This window comes from Channa argus, chromosome 18, assembly GCF_033026475.1.
Source record: "Channa argus isolate prfri chromosome 18, Channa argus male v1.0, whole genome shotgun sequence".
Classification (NCBI taxonomy): domain Eukaryota; kingdom Metazoa; phylum Chordata; class Actinopteri; order Anabantiformes; family Channidae; genus Channa; species Channa argus.
The window spans coordinates 15,327,119-15,348,225 of record NC_090214.1 but is presented as its reverse complement, the minus strand read 5'-3'; the positions used below and the strand labels follow the sequence as shown (position 1 = coordinate 15,348,225).

The 21,107-nt window shown below is 39.1% G+C and overlaps 1 protein-coding gene across 3 annotated transcripts in view; it reads right to left on the bottom strand.

Moving 5' to 3' along the window:
• cntfr (ciliary neurotrophic factor receptor) overlaps positions 1-21,107 on the bottom strand; it is a 248,225-nt gene that overhangs the window by 155,268 nt on the left and 71,850 nt on the right. For 2 of the 3 annotated variants that reach the window (XM_067483893.1, XM_067483892.1), the window contains one exon: positions 13,110-13,150. The exons of the other annotated variant lie outside the window; for it this stretch is intronic. The gene's annotated coding sequence lies outside the window, so the exon portion shown is untranslated. The remainder of the gene's footprint in view (positions 1-13,109; positions 13,151-21,107) is intronic. 3 annotated transcript variants of the gene reach the window in all.

The window sequence follows — 21,107 nt, the reverse complement described above, 5'->3', positions numbered from 1 at the left end:
CACTGATCTCTGTCCTGTTGTGTTTCCTTCATTCCTGGGTTCTAAATCTCCTACTGTACAATGTGTGACATCCTAAAGTTTTTTTGGTCCACTTGACATCCCTTCATTGCTTTACTCTTTCTTTACCTCCTCACCTCCTCACTACCTCCATTTGAGCCTGTCTGCCATATTTTTCTTTCCATCACCCCCACTTTCATCTTTTCAAACCATTCTGCTTGTTTCCTCCTTCCTTCTTTATTTCTTTTGTTTTTTCATTTACTTTCCTTCCATCCTTCACATCCTCACAGCCTGTCTTCAACATATTTTATGCGCCTTCTTGTCCCCATATTCTACTCTAATTTTTGTCTTTTCAATTACATTCCTGCTCCAAAAGCAGCATGAATGTAGGGAGATAGGACCAATTGTAAGTCATTTGAGAGGAGGATAGGAATCTCACAAGAAGTGAAAAAGATGACATTGAGAAAGGGGAAATATATATGATTTTAGATGGAGATAATAGCGAGAGATGGTACCAGAAATGCAGACAGGAAGGTGGGGAAAAGCTGGGTTACAAGGTACAAACAGAAAGGGAGAAAGAAGTACCAGAGATAGCCTGGAGAGAAAAAGTCATTACACAGAGATCACAAGGAGACAAAAACTACATGTAGGAGAGTGCAGATATCACAAAGAGCACAGAAAGCGAGGGGTTAAGACAGAAAGGCAGAAACAGTGTGGGATAGGAGCAGGCGAGAAAGGAGAAAAGAGTCTGAGGAGGAGAGGAGTCTATACTAGGATCAATGGATGGCCTGTCCTCTGCTGTGTCTGCATTTCCTCTGGCTCACACAATAAGACCCTCTCAGTACACCAAGCAAACTGTGTGTGTTTGTATTTGTGTGTGTGTGTGTGTGTGTGTGTGTGTGTGTGTGTGTGTGTGTGTGTGAGAGAGAGAGAGAGAGAGAGAGAGAGAGTGTGTGTGTGTGTGTGTACATATACATCTGTGCATGTGTGCAACAGAGAGAATGTCAAATGACCCTTTGCACTCTTGGTCTTCCCTTAACACTAAAGGTCAATGATCTGTAGCCTCTTGCAGGGGCCTATGGAAGTGAGTCTAATCTGCACAGGGAGGCCTTTATCTCTCTCAGTGTGAATGTCCATAGGTTTTTTATCTGCTGAATGTCAGTGAAAGTGTTTGTCTGTATGTTAGCCCTGTGATATAGTCTACAGGCCTTGTCTTGCCTTTTACCTCACAGGTTGCTAAACAGGAATGAGCTGACAAAAAGATGACTGGATGATGGAGTGGTTATTTTCCAATTAATCAATTGCACTTGTTTCTACTGGATGTCAAAAATAGTAGAAATTCACCTGGACATCCTCATATTGGTTTAGCCTAACAGTCTAATGCAAAGGTACTGAATCAGCACTTGTGTTAACTGACTATGCCTTGCAGTACACATGTACACAAAGCTAAATGGATAATGGATGCATGAATGGAGATCAAGGCTTCAGAGAATGGCTGCAAGGACATTAGCACACACAAGTATTTGTGCAGTTTAGATGATCTGATGAGCAACTGTGATCTCTTTACACTATGGCAAACACAAGAAAAGAGGATGGAGCGGGGTGAACACATCGCATCAGCTCCTCTCGTCCTCCTCTCATCCCAATTAACTGTTGACTTGTAAGTATTGCTAACTCTTTGTTCATTGCTTCAAAGTGCTTTGAACATGTATTCAGTTGGACTGAAGATTTGTAATACAAGTATAAACATTAATACAGTCATGTTCTTTGAGTTGTGAGGTCAGCTTTACTGATTTTCATCTTATTTCTCATAGCATCCAATTAGATGGATTTGAATTGCTGAACTGCCTACTGTATGTCTTGGTTTTGCCTCAAGATTATATCATCTAGAGGGTGTTTCACTTCAGCTAATGTGACCTTGTTGCTTATAATATGGAGACTGTAGTAATACTATACAGCAAAGAGGCATTGGACAAAAGTTGACAAGTTTTCTTTCAGTCCTACAGGCAAACCTCATGAGTCCATAAACACACCTCAGTTTTGAATCCGTACACCTACAACGTACACAATCCCATGACTCTTTTTAAATTAACCTTGCAGCCACCAGTCTGTTTTGTGAAAACCTTCACATTTAGCCTAAACTGAAATTTATTGCTCTGCCAGTGTTCAACCTCAGTCAGGTCTTTTAGCAATTGTAGAGCGTTTTAGTTTATTTTTGGAGACAAGTCATTTGTCCAGAGAAAAAAACAGTCGACTGCTCACAGGTTCCAAGGGCACAATAACACAAGGCCATGACCGTGCTTTAGATCTGTACAAGTATCAGCCCAGAAAGGTGTGTGTGAGACAAAGATACAGTGAGCTAGTGTGTGACGAGGCGAGTGTATGTGCGTCCTCCAGCAGCCATGATGCATTAGTGTAACATGATCCCTAACCTCCTCTGTTAGCTCTAACCTTGGGCCAGGCTGAGAGCTGAAGGTTGTAAAACCATATTCAGTTATAAATTAGCGTTGGTCTAATCATTCAGTCATCGCTGAATTTGTCTAATATTAGATAACCTAGATTGGACAAGTGATATTGTTAGGCATCCATTACTGCTGTTGCAGGTTAATCTCAGGAGTCATTTTGTGAACACACACACAATGATTTTTTATTTATTTATTTTGCTATTGTTGTTTGAGATGGTGGAGTAACAATTCGGACTTTAAAATAAAAATTGTTTCCTGCGTTATTAATTCTTTGGTAAACATGAAGATTACTGCTTAGTTTGATACCTGAGTTTGCCAAACCAAACATGTTTTTCTAAATGTAATAATGTTAAATCCAAGTTCAAATAAAGTTCATTTGCACATTTGGCATGGCATCAAATACTGAAGCTTTGTCAGAGCCTGTGCACACAGACATGCATTAGGCACCTTTACCATAAGCATACATGCATGATGTACAGGGGTTAATCTTCTCTGACAGTAAAATGGTGTCTACATTGGTGGCAGTGTTTTTCTGTGAGTGTGCCTCATAAGAGGCACTGACAGCACATCTCTACATTAAGATAAATTATGGAGCATTTCTTTACCGAAAAAATGCTAAAAAAAAAAAAAAAAGGTTATAAACATGACCATACTTGAGACCATATTTGGTACCAGGAGTACATGGTACAAACAATACTTAGGTTTGAAATCCCTGAATGTGTAATCCTCAAAAGTTTGTGTTTAAGATTTAAGTCTGTACACACATGAAAACCTACCTTACCTGCACTAATAACTGTTCCAATACAAAAGAAAACACACAGACCCAGAATGGAGAATAATTTAAGAAAATGCTCCATACACTTTATATATCAAATTAAGAATATACGAATAAATAAAATGTTTTACAGTGAATATCTGACTTCAGTCTCCCGCACTGATTAACATCAGAAAATCATTAAGGGAAACTCTGAATTAAAGCAAAAAAATCCTAATTTTCCTGAGATGCTATAACCAGATAAAACATTGGTGAGGAAGTGACATTTCATTACATTCTTTGGCTTCATTGTGAAAAACTGTGTTATGCCTCACAGTCATTTCTTTCATTAAGGAACCTGGGTCATTATTGGCCCAAGTATAACGAAACTCACAATTCAAATTCTTCATCTCAAATACATTTAATAATAATGGGGTATTATTCCCCATCTTATTCCCCTACATTAAATAATACTATTCCCAGAGCCCATTAGGAAACTTAATCATCAGGGGCTGAAATACACTGCAGAGAGATAATTAGAGTTGATGATATTCACAGATAATTTGCAGATGATCACATGATTTGGTCTCTTTCTGTACTTTAGTTTTACTTTCTGCAGTTTCTTCTGTAGCTACGAGGCTCACACCTCACTGTTATCTGTCTTAGGTAAGGATTTTAAAGTAGTGGGAAGCCAACAACTGAAACAAAGTGTCAGAAGAAAAAAGAAAAGAACATAAAAAAGGGGTGAAATAGGAATAAAAAAAGACAAAGGGTATAAAAATAGAGATGTGGGAGACAAGACAATAAATCATTTAAAGACACATGCAGGGTAAGGTCACTGGGGTTTAAATATTCATTATGGGTGTCAAGTCAAAGCTTTTAGATATTGTGGGATAGAGTTTCACTTCTCTCCTCATTTGATGTTTAAGTTCACTGAATTATGCATCAAAATGAATGTTATAAATACACTTAGTGTTTATTTGATGCCTCTATGAGGAAAAGCTTGTGTGTGGCACGAGCAATGTCAAATTTAAATCCCACTGGTGTCACCCAGTTGTAAAAGTGCATGGACTGAAGGCACCGTGAGGCACATCCACTGCATAACAGATATATTCATGCTTTACAACAGGGAGAGACAAGAAAAACAAAGTAGTGCAGGTTGACATTTACATCTAAGGCATTTCACTGGCACAATTCACAATGATTGACTACTTGGCGCTTTAACAGGACATATGACATTTTGATGGACAAATTGTCTGTTTTGGGGATCAGGGAGGGTGCTCACAATGCTTTGTAAAATCCCATTTAAGAGTTTAAGCTCAGGGCAGCAAAGCGGTGGAGTTGTTAGCGCTGCTGCCTCACAGGTAGAAGGTCGTACTGGCTGAGGCCTTTCTGTGTGTAGTTTGCATGTTCTCCCTGTGCTAACGTCACATTCCTTCCACAGTCCAAAGACATGAATGTTAGGTTCATAGGTGAATCTAAATTGCCTGTAGGTGTGAATGTGATTTGTTGTCCATCTCTGTATGTCTCTCTGTGTTGGCCCGGAGATAGACTGGCGACCTGCTGTACCCTGCCTCCATACCAGTGACAGCTGGAATAGGCTTTCCCCCATGACCCTGAGGATAAGTGGTTACAGATAATGGATTGATGGATTGGGTTTAAGCTCTCATGTGCAAAGAAAAGCGAGCACAGGTTTACTGCACTACTCAAGGACACTTGAACACAAGACCCGTAATGTGAAAATTATGGTTAGTTCTAGAAAAGATGGTTAACCTAAAGTCAAGACTCATGAATCTTAATTGACTGCACTTGTAATTAGCAGGCATAGTGGGCTTTCTCTAGTAAGCATATTTCTAACCCACCATATAGAAAAGGAATCTGATTTCCGTAATCAGGTTTTAGAAAAAGCAGATTTCCCTAGGCAGATTTCTGCTGGACAACACTAATCAGCTTTTTCCAAGTGTGCATCTGCATGACAAAAGGCTGCAGGTGGTGAAAGTAGTCAATTGCAGGGGCTGTATGAAAGGAGACACTCTTACTTGGATCGATGCTTCCCAGTGTTTAATGTAAGTCTGCTTAAAGTCAGGGTAAAACTGAAAATAACATAAATTAACCTGTAGAAGTCAGAATATGTCTGGATTTTTTCCTAAACATTTAAGCATTTATTACACTCTCTCATTGTGCTGTCAGTCTCCTCAAACACAGACAGCATATATACAGATGGACGGACAGCGCGCAAACTTTATTGCTCTGGCCAAACTGTTACCAGTGTGAAGGTATAAAACAGCCGTATGTTAAAGCTATGCTGTCTGAGTTACAGAAGAATTCACATTACTGCTACATGTATATGCAGATGTACCGATATTTGAAAACTACAGTGCACATAAACTCATTCCTGTTACCCTCAAACATCTTTTACTGAGTAACTAAGTTACTTAAAATGCATGTAGACACACAGATTGAGTAATACAAATTTCTAGTTTTGGTCAAATGGGGTAAAAATTGAAAAAGGACAATGTTATTGGTTCGCTAACTTAGTGCTGGTCAACTTACCCACTTTGGTGCTTCCCCTTAATCCCCAAACCCTTACTTCAGTCAAGGGGCACACACAATTAATAACTTTTTTTCAGTGCCATTCAGTTGTAATAATAAATCACAATTTAACATCTGTTTGTTGTCTTAACTTGACAATGGGTCACATGGACACATGTAGTACATCTAATATTTCAGCATCTTAAAATGTTACTCTAGGTGCATTGATTATAATGTTTGATCATTTTGTGCATTTATTACTACAACATCCTGCTATGTCGCACCGTAGCCCTGTGGTTGCCATTTTCATCACCTCACCTTTCATTTCCAGAAGTTTTTGAATCTGCATCTTTCTTTTGCTCCGTGTTCTTAGCCCCCTCACATCTGTTCATTTATCACCTGCCACATTTATTCTCATCTCCAACTGCATCTATCTCACTTTCCTGCCACTTTTCCATTGTCCATCCACCTCTTCCTCTCATTTTCCTTTGTTCCTGTCTCTCTTCCCTCTTCTTTTCTCCATCTCTCTATTGCCATCTCCCTCTTCACTCTCTCCTGGGTGTCCTGTTTCCTCTCTCTCTCTATGAGAGTAGCAGACCTTCTGACGGCTTAGTATTGATCCTGCCATCTCCCTCTTTTGCTACCCCTCTCCCTCTCTCTCTTTCTCTGACTTACACGGACACACATGCACACACACATGCATTAGGGTGACAAGATAAAAAGGTTTGCAAGCCCCAAGGCAAAGCCAGCTAAACATGAGACAAGAGCCTTTCTTCTAGTATATTTATCAAGAACAGAAACACTTAACAAACAAGGTTGCAAACACACTGCCATAATTCAAGAACTGTCTGAAAATGTCCCTTACATTTCTTTACAGCAAGCTTTTCTTTCTGCTAGTCATGAAATAACGTGAATTCTGCAAGATGTTGAAATGCCACCGTCGAAACACTCTCCAGCTGTTGCCTCAGTAAGCTGAAAGCAAACAGCACGCTCCAGTCTCTGTGAAGGAAAATTTCCAGATAATAATGCTATTTATAATCGTTGCCTTGGGGGGGAATACTTGACTCTAACTGGAAGAAGTTCCTTGTTTTTCTGTAAAAGACTGTTCAAGCAAAGCTGTCTGGGAGATTTTGTTTAGGGGCCAGTCTGTAATACACATGTAAACAAATTAAAAATGAGGAAAAGGGGAAAGTTAAACCTTGGGTCTCTGTTTGAGAAGCTGCATTTACGGGCTTAAGCTATAAAATGACTTTTGCCTTGCAGTATGAAGACGTATCATGGCATCACGGAAATCTCAGTAAAACTTTGAAACACCTGACACGAGTCAGAGTGACGTCCAGGCTATTCTATGTTCCATTAACATCAACAATTAAACGCAACCCATCCTCCTTTAAACATTTTCCAACATTCTTTTCTCAAGCTTTCTTTTCATATTCTCAAGACAATTTGCCAAGCACTACAGAACAAGCTGTTGGAAATGCAAACCATCGCGATTAAAAAAGACAAAAAAACGACAAAACAAAATCAGTTAATTAATGTTTCTATTTATAGCATATGAAAAACTACAGTGTTTTTGAAAATCTATTGTGTCAAAGTGTCCAGTTACATCATTGTAACATGATAACAATGCCTTTACTTCTAAACTAATTTTCCAAGAAGTCGAGCTATGATATCTGCTGACTTTTGTTTCGCTCATAATTTTGCTCCTTTGTTTATTTTAAAATCGGTTTTAATCTATTAATTCAGATCACGATTGCATTGTAAAGGACATTGCAGTCTTGTTTTGCAACGGGCTATAAAATGCATAATGTCATTATTGGCATTAGTGCTATGTTGAGGTCTTTCAAGTTACAACTAAGAGTTAAGGAGTGTCTTCCTAACCCGATGTTATTTGTCCAAAGGGGAAAAGGGGGTGATAGATGAAGAGGTTGTTACTTTTGACTGATGTGCATCCTATTGAGCATCTTGCTGCCACCTATAGACAATGAGGAAAATTGCACTGAACACAGTGAGTCAAAGCAAATTGGTCGTTAAAAATCATGTGTATAAAATTAAAACAAATTCTATGCTAATGTGACAATGCAATATCCTCCAAAAATATGTATCCATTTCTCTCCCTTTTGCTATGGGCACAGAATTTAGAATGTGACACTTGTTCACACTAGCTTTCAGCAGAGTAACTGCATACATTTCAGATGGGAATACAAATCCTAACCATGGCGATGTTAGTGCCGTGCCCCATCCACTGTGCCCCAGAGCTAACAAGAGGTTGTCAGGAATCAATACCTGGCATGAAAAACGATGTGACTTTCAGCTGCTGTGGCCACATCAATCACACTATTACCATTAGCTCATCTCTCGACACCAACTTCTCCCCCCTGCCCCTCCTAATCTCTCTCCACTCCTATATCTCCGTTTCCTCTCTGTTGTTCCACCTCTCGCTCCTCAACTCTCTCCCTCCCTTCTCTCTCTCTGCCAGCTCAGCGGATGCCCCTTGTCACAGCTCCTATTTCAGCCTTCTGAAGTTTCCTAATTGATCGCAATTAGAGCCCCTACAGAGCAAAGGGGTTGGAGGGTGGGGGGCAGACAAACGGAGATGGTTAGAGAAAGTGTGTATGCATATGTGTGTGTGTGTGTGAGACAGAGAGCGTGGGGGAGAGATTTAAATCAATGAACCTGCTTTGAGAGTGGTTATATTAGCAACTGGACTACATTTGACCACAGACTGCTTGGGTGATAACACATGAGACAAGGGGGATGACAGAGACAATGGGAGACAGAGGTGGAAAAAATAAAAGACAACAGATAAGTGACAACTGAATGGCGTCTGGGAATTAGACACAGGCATAATATGCTTTGTTTCTAAACACTCACTTTATTTGAAGTGATAGACCATTAGAGATTTAAGAAAGTTTAAAACCTATTTCCACAGTGTTTCTCATTTGTCTCATCCACACTACACCTGAACATGACTGTGTGAGATACCAAGACTTATAAATGGTTTAGAATTTCCATACGGGTACGATGTTATTAAAGCTGACATCCTGATATGATAACACTACTTTAGAATTGTGGTCACAGTCAATACGTCTGGTTTAAGTAACATTTTGGGCATGTAGGGGCAAAACCCTGACCTGGATTTCTCAAGGGTGGTGTGGTATGAAGCACTTACATTTCTTAAGAGCACGAAATCTCCAAATAATAGATACATTATCAAGGGCAGAGAAACACATGGTGACAAAAACAGAGATAAGTTTGGATAAAATCAAGAAATGCAGAAAGGCCGTTTTTTGTAAAAAATGAAGCAGCCAGGAACTGAAGGATTTGTAATAGAGAGGTAGAGAGGCAGAATGACAAAGAAGAAGAATAACAATGGTGCCAAAGCCTTTTCCATCCTCCTTGCAAATGTTCCTGATCCCCTTTTTTCTCTCATTTGAATTCCTCTCCATTGTCATTGCAATCCGGGCCTAACCCCCCACCGTCTGGCAAACACACAGACACACAACCACAAACACTCATGGACATCAGAGCGCACATGCATTGACCTCCAACAGCAACCACGACCATCCCAGGGAGGTGGGCTTACACATTTTTTTGCAAATCCCTATCAATGGTCCCACACATGCTCACAGTCACCATGTTTGCTGGAAAGATAGGCTCAAGTTTCCCTGGCCTGCGCATGACAATGTGACCCCAGCCATGCTAACATGGGAGTGGAATAGTAAGCAGCTTGTCACCAAGCATCTTGTGTGTTGCCAGTAACACAAGTTTGTGCCTTGTCAACATGTACAGTCCATATAGTTACATTTAATTCTAATACTTTCCTCGCTTTTTCCTGGTCAGCAGTGCTTACAACAACAGTACACTGGCTTGTCAGCAGCGGTACCTTACAGAGCAGACATACTCCTCTCACTACAGTTAGCCTCCAATGTCTTCACACTTGTCTAACAACAGCAACAAGGATAGAAAAATAGCGTCTTGTCAGCATGAGCACGACACGGCTGGGTTAATACAACTCCTTGGCTTATCATTCCCTTGTCAGCAATTCTAGGTCACAGAGATGGCAACTGGCACCAATCTTAATATTGCCTTGTCAGTGTGCATAGGCTACATCTGGACTGTCAACAAAGTCTGAAATCATGCAAGAGGCCAAGAGAGGGAATGCAATGTCTGCACAGTCAGGACATCTCTGGTGCTGTATTATTCCTTGCTTTATTGCTCCCATGTCAGCAATGCTAGGATAGAGATGGTAACAAGTGATACTAATACTGTTGCCTCAAACTGTCATGGGAAAAAAAAAAAATCCTTCTATCCCCTGGAACAGTACACAGTGTTGCCTTAAAGGCCTTAAATAAAAACATTTCTAGGAAAAATAGTAAGTTATTATTAAAGTTATTATTGTTGGATGTACTGTTCTCTAAAATCCTGATTAAATAAAGCATCCTTCCTTTCCCTATCATTCTTTCTTAAATGGAGATTAAGCTAAAACATTTTTGTAGCATCCCCATGCCTGATGAGAAACATTTAAACTTAAAACAAACAAAAAAACTAACAAACAAAAAAACTTCCTAATGCTTGATGAAATGAGTAAAGTTGATAGAGTTGATTTTCTTAGGTCAAAACCAGATCATGGGCAACATTCAGACACCAATGTGCACTAATCCTGTCTGCAAGACATTGCAATGATGTAGTAGTGAAATGCAACAGAAATGCAGTTGCAATTAGTTTTTTTTAAAAAACTTTTGCTTTTAAACATTTCATTTGTAGGAGAAACACACAACTGACTGGAGAGAGGAGAGAAACTGTAGAAGTAAGACTGATGGAAATATATTCGTGTTGGCAGAAAATGGGGGACAAAATGGCATATTCGTAAAAATGTAATAGTTGCCCCAAACTGTATTAGCAAAATTAATCATGCATTGGTGTTAGTCAAAATGCGTATTCTGTTCACTCTGACAGAGTAAAAGAGTGAGGCTGGCTGTGTGTGTATGTGTAAATGGTGATTCTGGTAAAAAGGTGACTCACAGGGATCAAAACATACTCTCAAATTACTGATGACCCCACACACGGACACAGTTACATGCATTTGTACTAGTGTGGATGACATGACGGGTGTCTGCAAAGCAATTTGCCAACCTAGCTACTGGAGAATATGCAGCCATCAGAAAAAGATGGAAAGATAGGGGAAAATCAAGGTTCTCAAATGTATTATTTTGATGGACCAGGTCATGTTGTAACTGCTACATGGATGAGTGTGGATCTAAATCTGTTTAGCCATGCAGTTAATCGTCAATTTGGCTGTTCAAGAGTAGTAAAGGTTGCATGAAGTGACAGGTTTGTTGTTTTTGTATATAGCAAGGAAATTAATTACAGTCCATGACAATAGCTGCATGAGTGAGACCGACAGAAACAGTGAAATACAAAATTGAAATGAATAAGTGTTGCCACTGGGATTTCAGTAGCACTTCACTATAAATTGACAGTACACTGCAATTCAATATGAACGTATTTACATTTTGGCTTTTTTGTCTTCATTATTTATAAAATCATAACAGGCATTGTTTACCAAACAGTTCTATTTATTTCAGGATATGTGTGAGAAAGTAGAAAGCATATCATCTGGGGAATCAACCTTCACATCTCCAACCACTATCTTAGAAAAAAATAGAACTTTGCACTGCAAACAAACATAGCTCTGCTTAAAGCATAACTTATTCGCCCATTTTAAAGCTCAGAATAAAAGGCATCACCAAACACTGGATTCCTAACAGATGTGAGAATAATGGATTATCATGACTGGAGTAATCTAACTTTAGAAATAATTCATCTCCAATCCCATTAACAGTCTTCTGTGTAACAGTCAGACAGACCTCCTACTCTCCTGAGTCTCCGTCCCCTGAGCTTTCCTTCTTTCCAATTCATTTAATGTGTCTTGTGTTTCTGAATCTCAGGTTTTTGTTTATCGTGATTATGCAACATGACACATGCCTTGCTGTAAGCCAAATGTCCCAGTGGGGGAGAATAAATTCTTGAACTTGAACTCAATTACAGATATGGCAAAACAGAATCACATTACATTGCAGTACACCTGGTTTCCAAGCTGAAGATTCTGTCAGTTTGCGTCCTTGATTCAAATCCCTGGACTGTGCACGGAGAAAGTCTGTCTTGGGGGAAGAAAATGAGTAATGCTGTCCCCTCCCTCAGCCACTGCAGTCAAGTTGCCTTTAAGCAAGGCCATTAACCCTCAATTTCTTTGCTGCAGCTGCTGAGTGAGCAACAATTTGCATTTGCTAATTCCGTATGCAAATATCATCTGTCATTCATGCATAAAAAGAAAGCTGCCAGGCTCAGAAGCAGACTTTTCTTTTTAAGTTTAAATGCATGCCATTAAGCTTTAGCTTCAGGTTCCTGTGAGTAAATAAAAGTGTGTACACATACTATTAGTGTTCAAAGCACTGCGGCAGGCACGGACTTCCCTGTAGGTAATCTTATAGTCTTGAGCTGTCAGTATAAATGAATGGCAGTGGCCTGCGAGGAATCTGGACATCTGCCTATTCGTGTGTCCTTTCCGTCAGCACCTGTGCATGTGCATGTCTGCGTGTGCCTGTGCGAAGGTGTGTAACGTCTGCATGCCCACGTTTCTGAAGTTTCCATATCCGACCATGGATGTGCATGTGTGTGTCGCTGGCATTTCTTTCTTTCAGCCGCTGTCACACACACATACTGTAAGCACACAAATCACACATCTCGCTGCTGACACACACACGTCATCGTGGCAAGTGGATACAGCCTAAGGCATGCTACGAACAGAGAAGAGGAGACCACCAAAGGGTTAGGACCTATGGTGGGTTAGGATAGCTGCCAAGGTGGCTTGAAGATCATAACAAGTTCTAACAAGCCAATCTTGGAATCGGACACAATTAAGACAAGCAAGCGCAGCCTTTTTATTCAAATACAGTCTGCCTCCTTCTGACATATGCTAAACGTGTTCACAGTATTTGTGAACACAGTACATGTGGCTCCCGTTGCTGATGTCCTCAGTACTAAAACTATCATCCTCAAAGTGGTGTAAGTGAAAATTTGATGCGATGGCAGAACAAATTTACAAGACGATGCAGATTCACTGCTGATATGGTTGAGCAAGGAAATAAAGAAGGAGAGCAACATTTTTGTCTATTTATAAGGAGAATGAAATGAGTTTCACGGACCCCTGGCTCGTGGAACTTACTCAGCACAAATAACAAAAGCACCACATAAAGACTAAATTCAGCTGGATAAAAATAGCAGAAAAAAGGATGAGTAACACCATGCTTATAATAAAAGCAATGACACCTTTATTATATATGCAAAACAAACCTTACCTTTGAGAGGATGAAACGTCAATGCAAACCTCCTCTTCACCCTGTCAAAAACAACTCAAAGTTAGTCACCACAACCACACAAAATCTGAAATTCAAGACTTGAGCTGATAATGTCCCAGACTGTATTCAATCTCGAACAGAATGGATTTGCAAAACTGTTACTATACATTTTAATATGTCCTTCATTCTACTTTTTCTATGGCTTGTTTTCTATTCCATAATGGTGTTTTTTTGATCAGGCAGGTATTTACACAGTATGCAGAAAGTCAAAACCTACATGTACAGTACATCCACTCAACATGCAGTTCACACTATTCATTTCTCTACCTTCCTCCCCTTCTTTCCATCTGGTTTCCATTCGCTCCACCTGCCCATCAGTCTCTACCCAGGGACAGGTGAGCCTATTACACGCTTCTCACACTGTCTGTTACACTACACACACTAATATGTACACACACAGCCACACTAGCTCCACTTCATGGTAACTTAGACTGCCACGCACATCAGCCAAATCTGCTGCGCTGTAAAACGGTTGTTACCACAGCCACGTCAAGCTCCTGATGAAGTGGTCTAGTGTCCAATATAAAAGCTGCAAAAAATCAATTTTGTGACAGTAGAGGAGAATAGAATAGGTCACATACAACAGAATAGGTTGTGCACCTAAATGGGACTTTGAGCTTTGAATGCAAGAAGTAAAAATACTAAATAAATCAATAAAAAGTGCAACTGAGTCAAAGATTAAGCAGAATTAAACTTTAATAGGACTCCAACAGAAAACCAAAGCAGTAACATAGCTCCAAGTCATTTTTTTTACTGCAAATAACTTGTATTTGTATTGTTCCGCATTATCTACGACAGTAATATACTGTATCTGCGACGGGGTTTAGAGGGATTCTGATCAATACCTATGAGTCAACACTTACTTCTCCAGGCACTGGATTTCACGTGTCACTTTCTAGACAAAATCTTTCTTCTCCTACTTTTATAGCCCAACTTTAATGGGAAGGGTAAAAAAAAAACAATCTATGTAATATTACATTTTCTTGGAATATTACCATGTAAACCAACAACATAAATACACAGCACTTACAAAGTGGGTCATAGCACAATAATATTAGTGCTGACAAAATGATTTCTCCATAATTGACTGAAAATGCCACGTTATACAAAACTTCACAGTATGTTTTTCTCTTTTGAGCCACAGAGAAAACTATTCTGCACTCCCGGCTTAAAAGTGATGATCAATGCCCCAGCAGACAACTTATTGCAACACATTAACTACAGGAACAGCATTAAAGCCAGAAAGGGTATTAGAGTGTTTATACACTAAATAAAAAGGAAAACACCTGTTATGGCCTTGTCATGTAAATCCTGTTATGATCATAAATCAATTTCTTAGTAATCCTGTTTTGGCAATGATTCACTTGTGCACTTTGCAGCATGAAAAACAATACACGCGCTACTGATTCTATTTCAGCTAAAGAAATAGTAGAAGTAGAAGAAAAGTAGTCTTTAGATGGCACGTCTCCTTATACGTTCTACCACAAATTACTTTGACCTCCGTATCACAGTTAGGTTTTACATTTTGCTTGTTTTCCATTTTGTTCCTCTTTTCAATGTAGAATCACAGCAGTCCATCTCTTTTTCTCCAGAGGCATCAGTGGCTGAAAGGCTATTTATTTATTTTCAGAAACTCTGCCTGCTTGTCTGGGGGAGGGGGGGGGGGGGGGGGGGGTAGTTTGTGATGCCGCCGTGCAGCAGCATCATTGCAGAACATGCTATCATGTGAAACATCACCTTTTACTCAACTACACAGTTTGTCTCCATCTCTCTCACCCTCCATGTTCTTGTTTGTCTCTCTTTCCCATCTGCCTCTCAGCTTTTTCTTACTCTGTATATGCCTTTCCACACACACACACACACACACACACACACACACACACACACACACACACACACACACATTCATCCTGCCTTCTCCTTCTTCCAGACCTTGACACCAGCTGCACTTTTCCAATTCAGCAGTTCCTAAACTCTCTAGATGACACCACAGGATTTTACACCAGCTAAGAACATGCAAATAGTAACAACACTAAAAAAAAACACAAACAAAAAAATAAATAACCCGACACAAAACCAAGCAAATCGACAAAATCAAATCCCACAGGCCTCTGAGCAGTTCCAGATAGGGAGCTTGACAGTATTAGCAGGCCAGGATCAAATTATTTGTGTGGAGAGTGAAAGCGTAATTATGTAAGAAAGAATGAAAGACAGAAAGTCCCACAGAGAATAAAAGGAAGAGCTAAATATGCAGTAGCTACTACAGAGAGTGGGATTAAAATAGATGAGATGTGAATGTGAACAGTGAGAGAAGACTCTCAGAGATAATTACACACTCAGCACGAGTCTTTTCAACATCCCCATAACAGCAGATCACCCTAGTTCTGCAGCCACAGATATCTAAATTCCATGTGTATCATTACTTTTTAATAATACACAATCATAGCACTGTAGCATGAAAGCTCGAAAGGGTTTTCACTTCAGGGGGTAGCTGAAGCCTGGTAATGTGTTCAAATCATGACTGTATACTGTTGATTTTTAGGCAAGACAGGAGAACAAAATGTTGGAATTACGATCAGTATTACAGATTAACTGCATGAAACATAGGTGAAACTTTTGTTGGTGTTAAGTAAGTTGGTCAATGTCCAAAATTCTTTCGAAATCAGAACCAGAAAACATCACTTAAAATGTTGTCAAAGACGCTTTTTTTTATGCTGGCAAACTTTTCCAAAAATTGCCAACCTGGAGGGTCATTTATTTGCCATGTAAATCACAAGTCCTACTAAGTGTTGCTAAGTACGTTTGCTGGACAATATATCGTCTGAGAAATAATTGCTACAATCATTATTTTAGCGAGGGTTGCATGATCTACACACCTTACTGTCCATGTACCACCTGAACACCTCACAGAGAGCTATCTTCCTGCGAAACTCAGATAACCTGTGTCCCTGAATGCACCTCATTTTCAAAACAGAGCAGTAATAGAAGCAGTAATGTAAAAGTAGTAACATAACACTGGTGCACAAAGACGGAAGAAGAGCAAAAATATTCATCCCAACTACTATTCAGCTGTTTTCTTAGCAGCAGTCACACATCAATGACACAAACACTGATGGTTGACTGACAGGTGACCTATTGACTGTTTAATTTTCTCTTTGAGAATAAGGTACCACTAGCTGATTTTTCTATTTTTGACAGCCCATAAAAATCTCACTGTTATTTTTACATTCATTCGGATAGGTCACCTAACCTCCTTTTTAAATTAATTTGGCTTAAGGCGCTTGCAATCCAATTCATACAACCCATTATACAATACAAGCATGTGTACTAAAGCTAAATGCCAAGTAAAGGATTTTCAGAAAGATGAATGTATCCTGCAGTTTCTGTTATCAAGCATGTTCACTAACAGTAGCAGATATGTGGCAGTTTGCCATGTCTACTGGCCACGCATTATGCACTTTACAAACAGATGTCTTTACTGCATTGTGGCTTTATTGAAGGGATAAAGGATTAAAGCGAAAAAGGGAGGATTCACAGCAGCCACTAGCCAAAAGCTAGGATTGCATCGATTCATTTGTCTGTTTCTGCTAGTCTGTCACTTCAACACCAACAAGCTTTTAAGAATTGGGTCAAATTGTTTTTGTTTCTTTTTCTTTTTTCACTTTTATGTAAGATGACTGTTGTTCCACGTTATCTGTTACTATATCTTTCCAAATTTTCATTTCATTTGTCACTCCACACTACAGGTAAAACAATGCTGGACTATAGTGTGTTCTTGTATGACTTAAAGAGTGACAGACATGATGCTTCTATACAGAAATATACTTGCTTTACTTTCATACATTTGGTAAATAGTATGCTTCATTAATATTTGCATATTTAACTTTCAGTAGCCAGAGATCCTCTTACTTCATGCTATCAAAGCAACACCTTGTGCATACAAACTAAAAATACATATTTAAAGGTTAGTGTAGCATTTACTACTACAAATATCAGTGGAGTAAAATGAGCCATAGCAGTCACTGAACTGCACATTGCACAAAATCCAGTGTGAATCCCGCCAACAGTCTGTTTCCCTGCCTGTTCTGTTAAAGCCAGGGCTATTATTAGCAAGCGAGGAGATCAGGTTAAAGAAGATGAAGCCTGAAAGAACACGTAGCGACAGAGAATTTAACTATGGGAATAGTGGGGTTAAACCCACTGAAAACAGGTTGACCTGCCAGTTTAATTACAGAATGTCTTTGTCAACCAACCGAGTGACGGAACTATTAAGAAACTAGACTAATTACATGCATCAAAGCACAGCATGAATCCAGTGCAGGTGATGCAATCTTGTGTATGGCTTATATATGTTATTTGTGTAGTTTTTATCTCATTCCTGTTTCATTAGATAAGAGAGAATATTATTGTGTGGTAACTGACAAAAGAGAATAAAGTAGAAAGATTTTATGAGCAGTAGGGCTCTTCACAGGTCCACTCAGGTCTGAAGAACTAAGACCTAACTTAAGTCACAAGGACTCAGATCTAGCTTCACTGCCACAGGTTTTTAGTCTGTGTGTTCTGTACCTGAGTAAGTGTAAGTTAGTGTTTTGATGTGAGACAGACCAACATCTCACTGAAGCTTTATTCTCATAAGGGAAGTAAAGAAAAGATTCTTTCACAGTTTAAGAATCATTTGCTTAAAAAAGTATGCTAATACATGAACGTGATCCACAAATATTAAATTGTGAATTGGTACTTTCCCATTGGGATGAATAAAGTACAGTATCTATCTATCTATCTATATGTTGATGTTAAAGCACCCAATTGGCTACATGCTGGAGAATGTTTCATTATAAACTTGTTTTCATCCCTATTATGTTGTATAATAATGATAATAAGAATTGTTATTTGGATTGACATTTTGAGTTTGGGTGGGTTTTCCACGAACACATTTACATCAAATCCTCTAGACAGAGGCGGAACCAGGATCTCTGAAGTAATAGCAAATGTATTTGAAGAAGCACAAAACCATTTTTCTGGCTGTGATTACTAAGTAAATAAAACTTTGTCATTTGAGCATTGTAATATGGTGTAATAGGAAAATATTCTAAATCAATAAGTACACAAACCAAATATTTAAAATAAAATACTGCTGTGAAAATCGTAAACATCGTAAAAATATCACAGAACAAAAAAAATTGAAGAGTGCGCAGCTAAGATGTCAGAGGTAGAAGAGCAAACTGGAGACAGAGGCTTCAGACTATAAGTCTCATAATCTGCTTCATAACTGTCATCTGACATCACTGCAGCAGATGCTTTATCTTGGATCCTGTTCTCTCTTTTCATTCTAATGTAATGGGTGGGGGCCTCTCTGTCATACTGTCATATAATGAAAATAAGCAGGACAGGGGGGTAGAGAATAAGACAAGCATGGTATAGTGTAGCAATATTCAGTTATAAGGAGGGGATGTAGCTGTACTTTGTTACACTGCCACGAAGGGGGTCACAGATACAGGGGTGATGAAAATATGTCAGCTGCCGTTGGCCAATAGATGGCTATTGGTGAGCATCTGTTGTCCCAGTTTTTGGAGCGTGTCCCATGCCATTGGCACAATGTGGACCTCCGTTATGGCTTTTCTGCTGATTCAGCATGTTGAATCAGCAGCCTAACCCATCAGTTAGATAGACCACGCTGACTGGCTGTTTCGCTTTGGTAATGCACAACGTACACATGGGTCCAATTGGTTGGCTGGCAACACTAGTGCCATTTGTGACTTCCTAACAGACAGATCCATTATTAAAAGTAGCATTAAAGTGTGGTGAGCAAGAGTAGTGTTAAAATGGTAAGTTCCGTTTCACCTATTAAGATGATAAAAACAGACTGGGGCTTTGTATAAATGTGTGTGCATATACAGTATAGAAAAAAACAGAACCGACCAATGGTCAATATCCATCCATCTATCCATTATCTATAACCGTGAGTTTATCCTAGCTGCCTCTGGGCAAGGGGTGGGGTACACCCTGAACAGGTCGTCAGTCTATATCAAGGCGAACAGAGACATACGCGGGCAGACAACCATTCATATTCACATTCACAGGCACAGCAATGAACCTAACACGCATGTCTTAGGACTGTGGAAGGAAAGCGGAGTACAGTACATGGAGGAAACCCACACAAGCACGGGGAGAACATGCAAACTCCCAACAGAAAGGCTGCAGCTGGCTGATGGCTTCAAACTGCTGACCTTCCAGCTGTGAGGCGGCAGCGCTAACCACTCCCTGACCTGCCCTGGTCAATATCAATAAATGTTAGATAACTGTAAATCCAGTTAATTTAATGCAATTTTATTACCCAAACCGCAAAAGAATAAAGCCAAAAATTTGAAAAACGGAAAAATGTTTGACAAGTTAAACTCTAATTAAAAGACCATAACAAAACTTTAACATAGTCCAGATGTGATCTGTTGGATTCAAGTCAGGGGACACATTTCACTCCAGTTCATAGTCTTCCCTTTTTTTTCTTCATTAAAAACGCATATGTAATTACTGCAGTGTGTTTCATATCATTGTCATGTTGGAAAGTTTCTTTCCTTCTAAGCTTCTCAAGGCTGGGAGTCATCATTCATACAGTATTTGGGTTTACAAACTTGAATCATCTATAAATGTCTGCTCCACTCCATTGTTTGTATCGGCACAATCCATCCATTTCACAGATAGCAGTGTGCAGTTGCTGTGCTGATCCTGTAGGTCCACACCAAACACGCTGGATCCATTTGATCCAATATGATGTTGGTTTTATCTGACCAAAGAAGGTGCACTCCCTAAAAACAAAAAATCACAAATAGGTCTTGTGCCCAGCCAGAAGCACGTTACCTGTTTGTTTTCAATGAATGATTCCCAAAACACTAAATTTGTGTGTGGAATAATTTTACTAGTACAGACATTTTGCCTTCTATTGTTGATGCTACACTGGCTGGCCAAAAAAATTAAGTCACCACCAAATTTAAATAAGCAAATATGTTGGAGCTTTCCACTGGATAATTACTGCAGTGATTAATATGTCTCAGCTGGCAATAAGTTTTTCAAACCTGACTGATACAATGAGTAACTGACTACCTGAATATACTGAATGACCAGGTTTTTCCATGAATGGATTTTTTTCTTCCCTGATGGCACAGGCATATTTCAAGATGACAATGGAATGATTCATCAGGCTCAAATTATGAAAGAGTGGTTCAGGGAGCACGAGACATTATTTTCACTCATGGACAATCCACCTTAACCCCACTTAGCATCTCAGGGATGTGCTGGAGAGGATTTTACCCAGTGGTCTGATTCTCCAATCATCAATAGAAGATCTTTGTGGAAAAGTAATGCAACTCTAGAAATAACTTGTGACATCGAATAAGCTAATCAAAATGATGCCACATTGAATGTGTAGTGTAATTACATCTAATTAGTGTGTGACTTTTTTTTTTTTTTTTTTAGGACTTATTTTACTGTTCATTTTCTACATTCCTTCAAAACTGTTTTTTTTTCTTGTGTTCAGTAGTTTCAGAATATGGCTTCTTACTCATTCAGACTATTCCTCCCTATGTAAAGCCATGTTACAATAGACTGAGAAAGCTGTGGCCACATGCTCTTTCATATTGTTGTTCATGCAAACAGGCTGAACTGAAAATCACAGGTGTGCTAAGATTGGATTTTTATTGTGGTTGTATTAGGAATATAGTTTATCCTATATATTTCTTTTAATTGTACATTTAATCAAATACATTTGACTTCTACAATAAAAGACTAAAGCATACTCTTATTCAAGATGAACCGTTTTACATTTTTTAAATATTGCACAGGGATACACTAAGTTTTGTTGTACAATCTCTTTTCTTTTATGTGCAAAACATTTATATTTGTGTTTCCATTTGCCCCACAGTGACATAAAATATAATAAAGAAG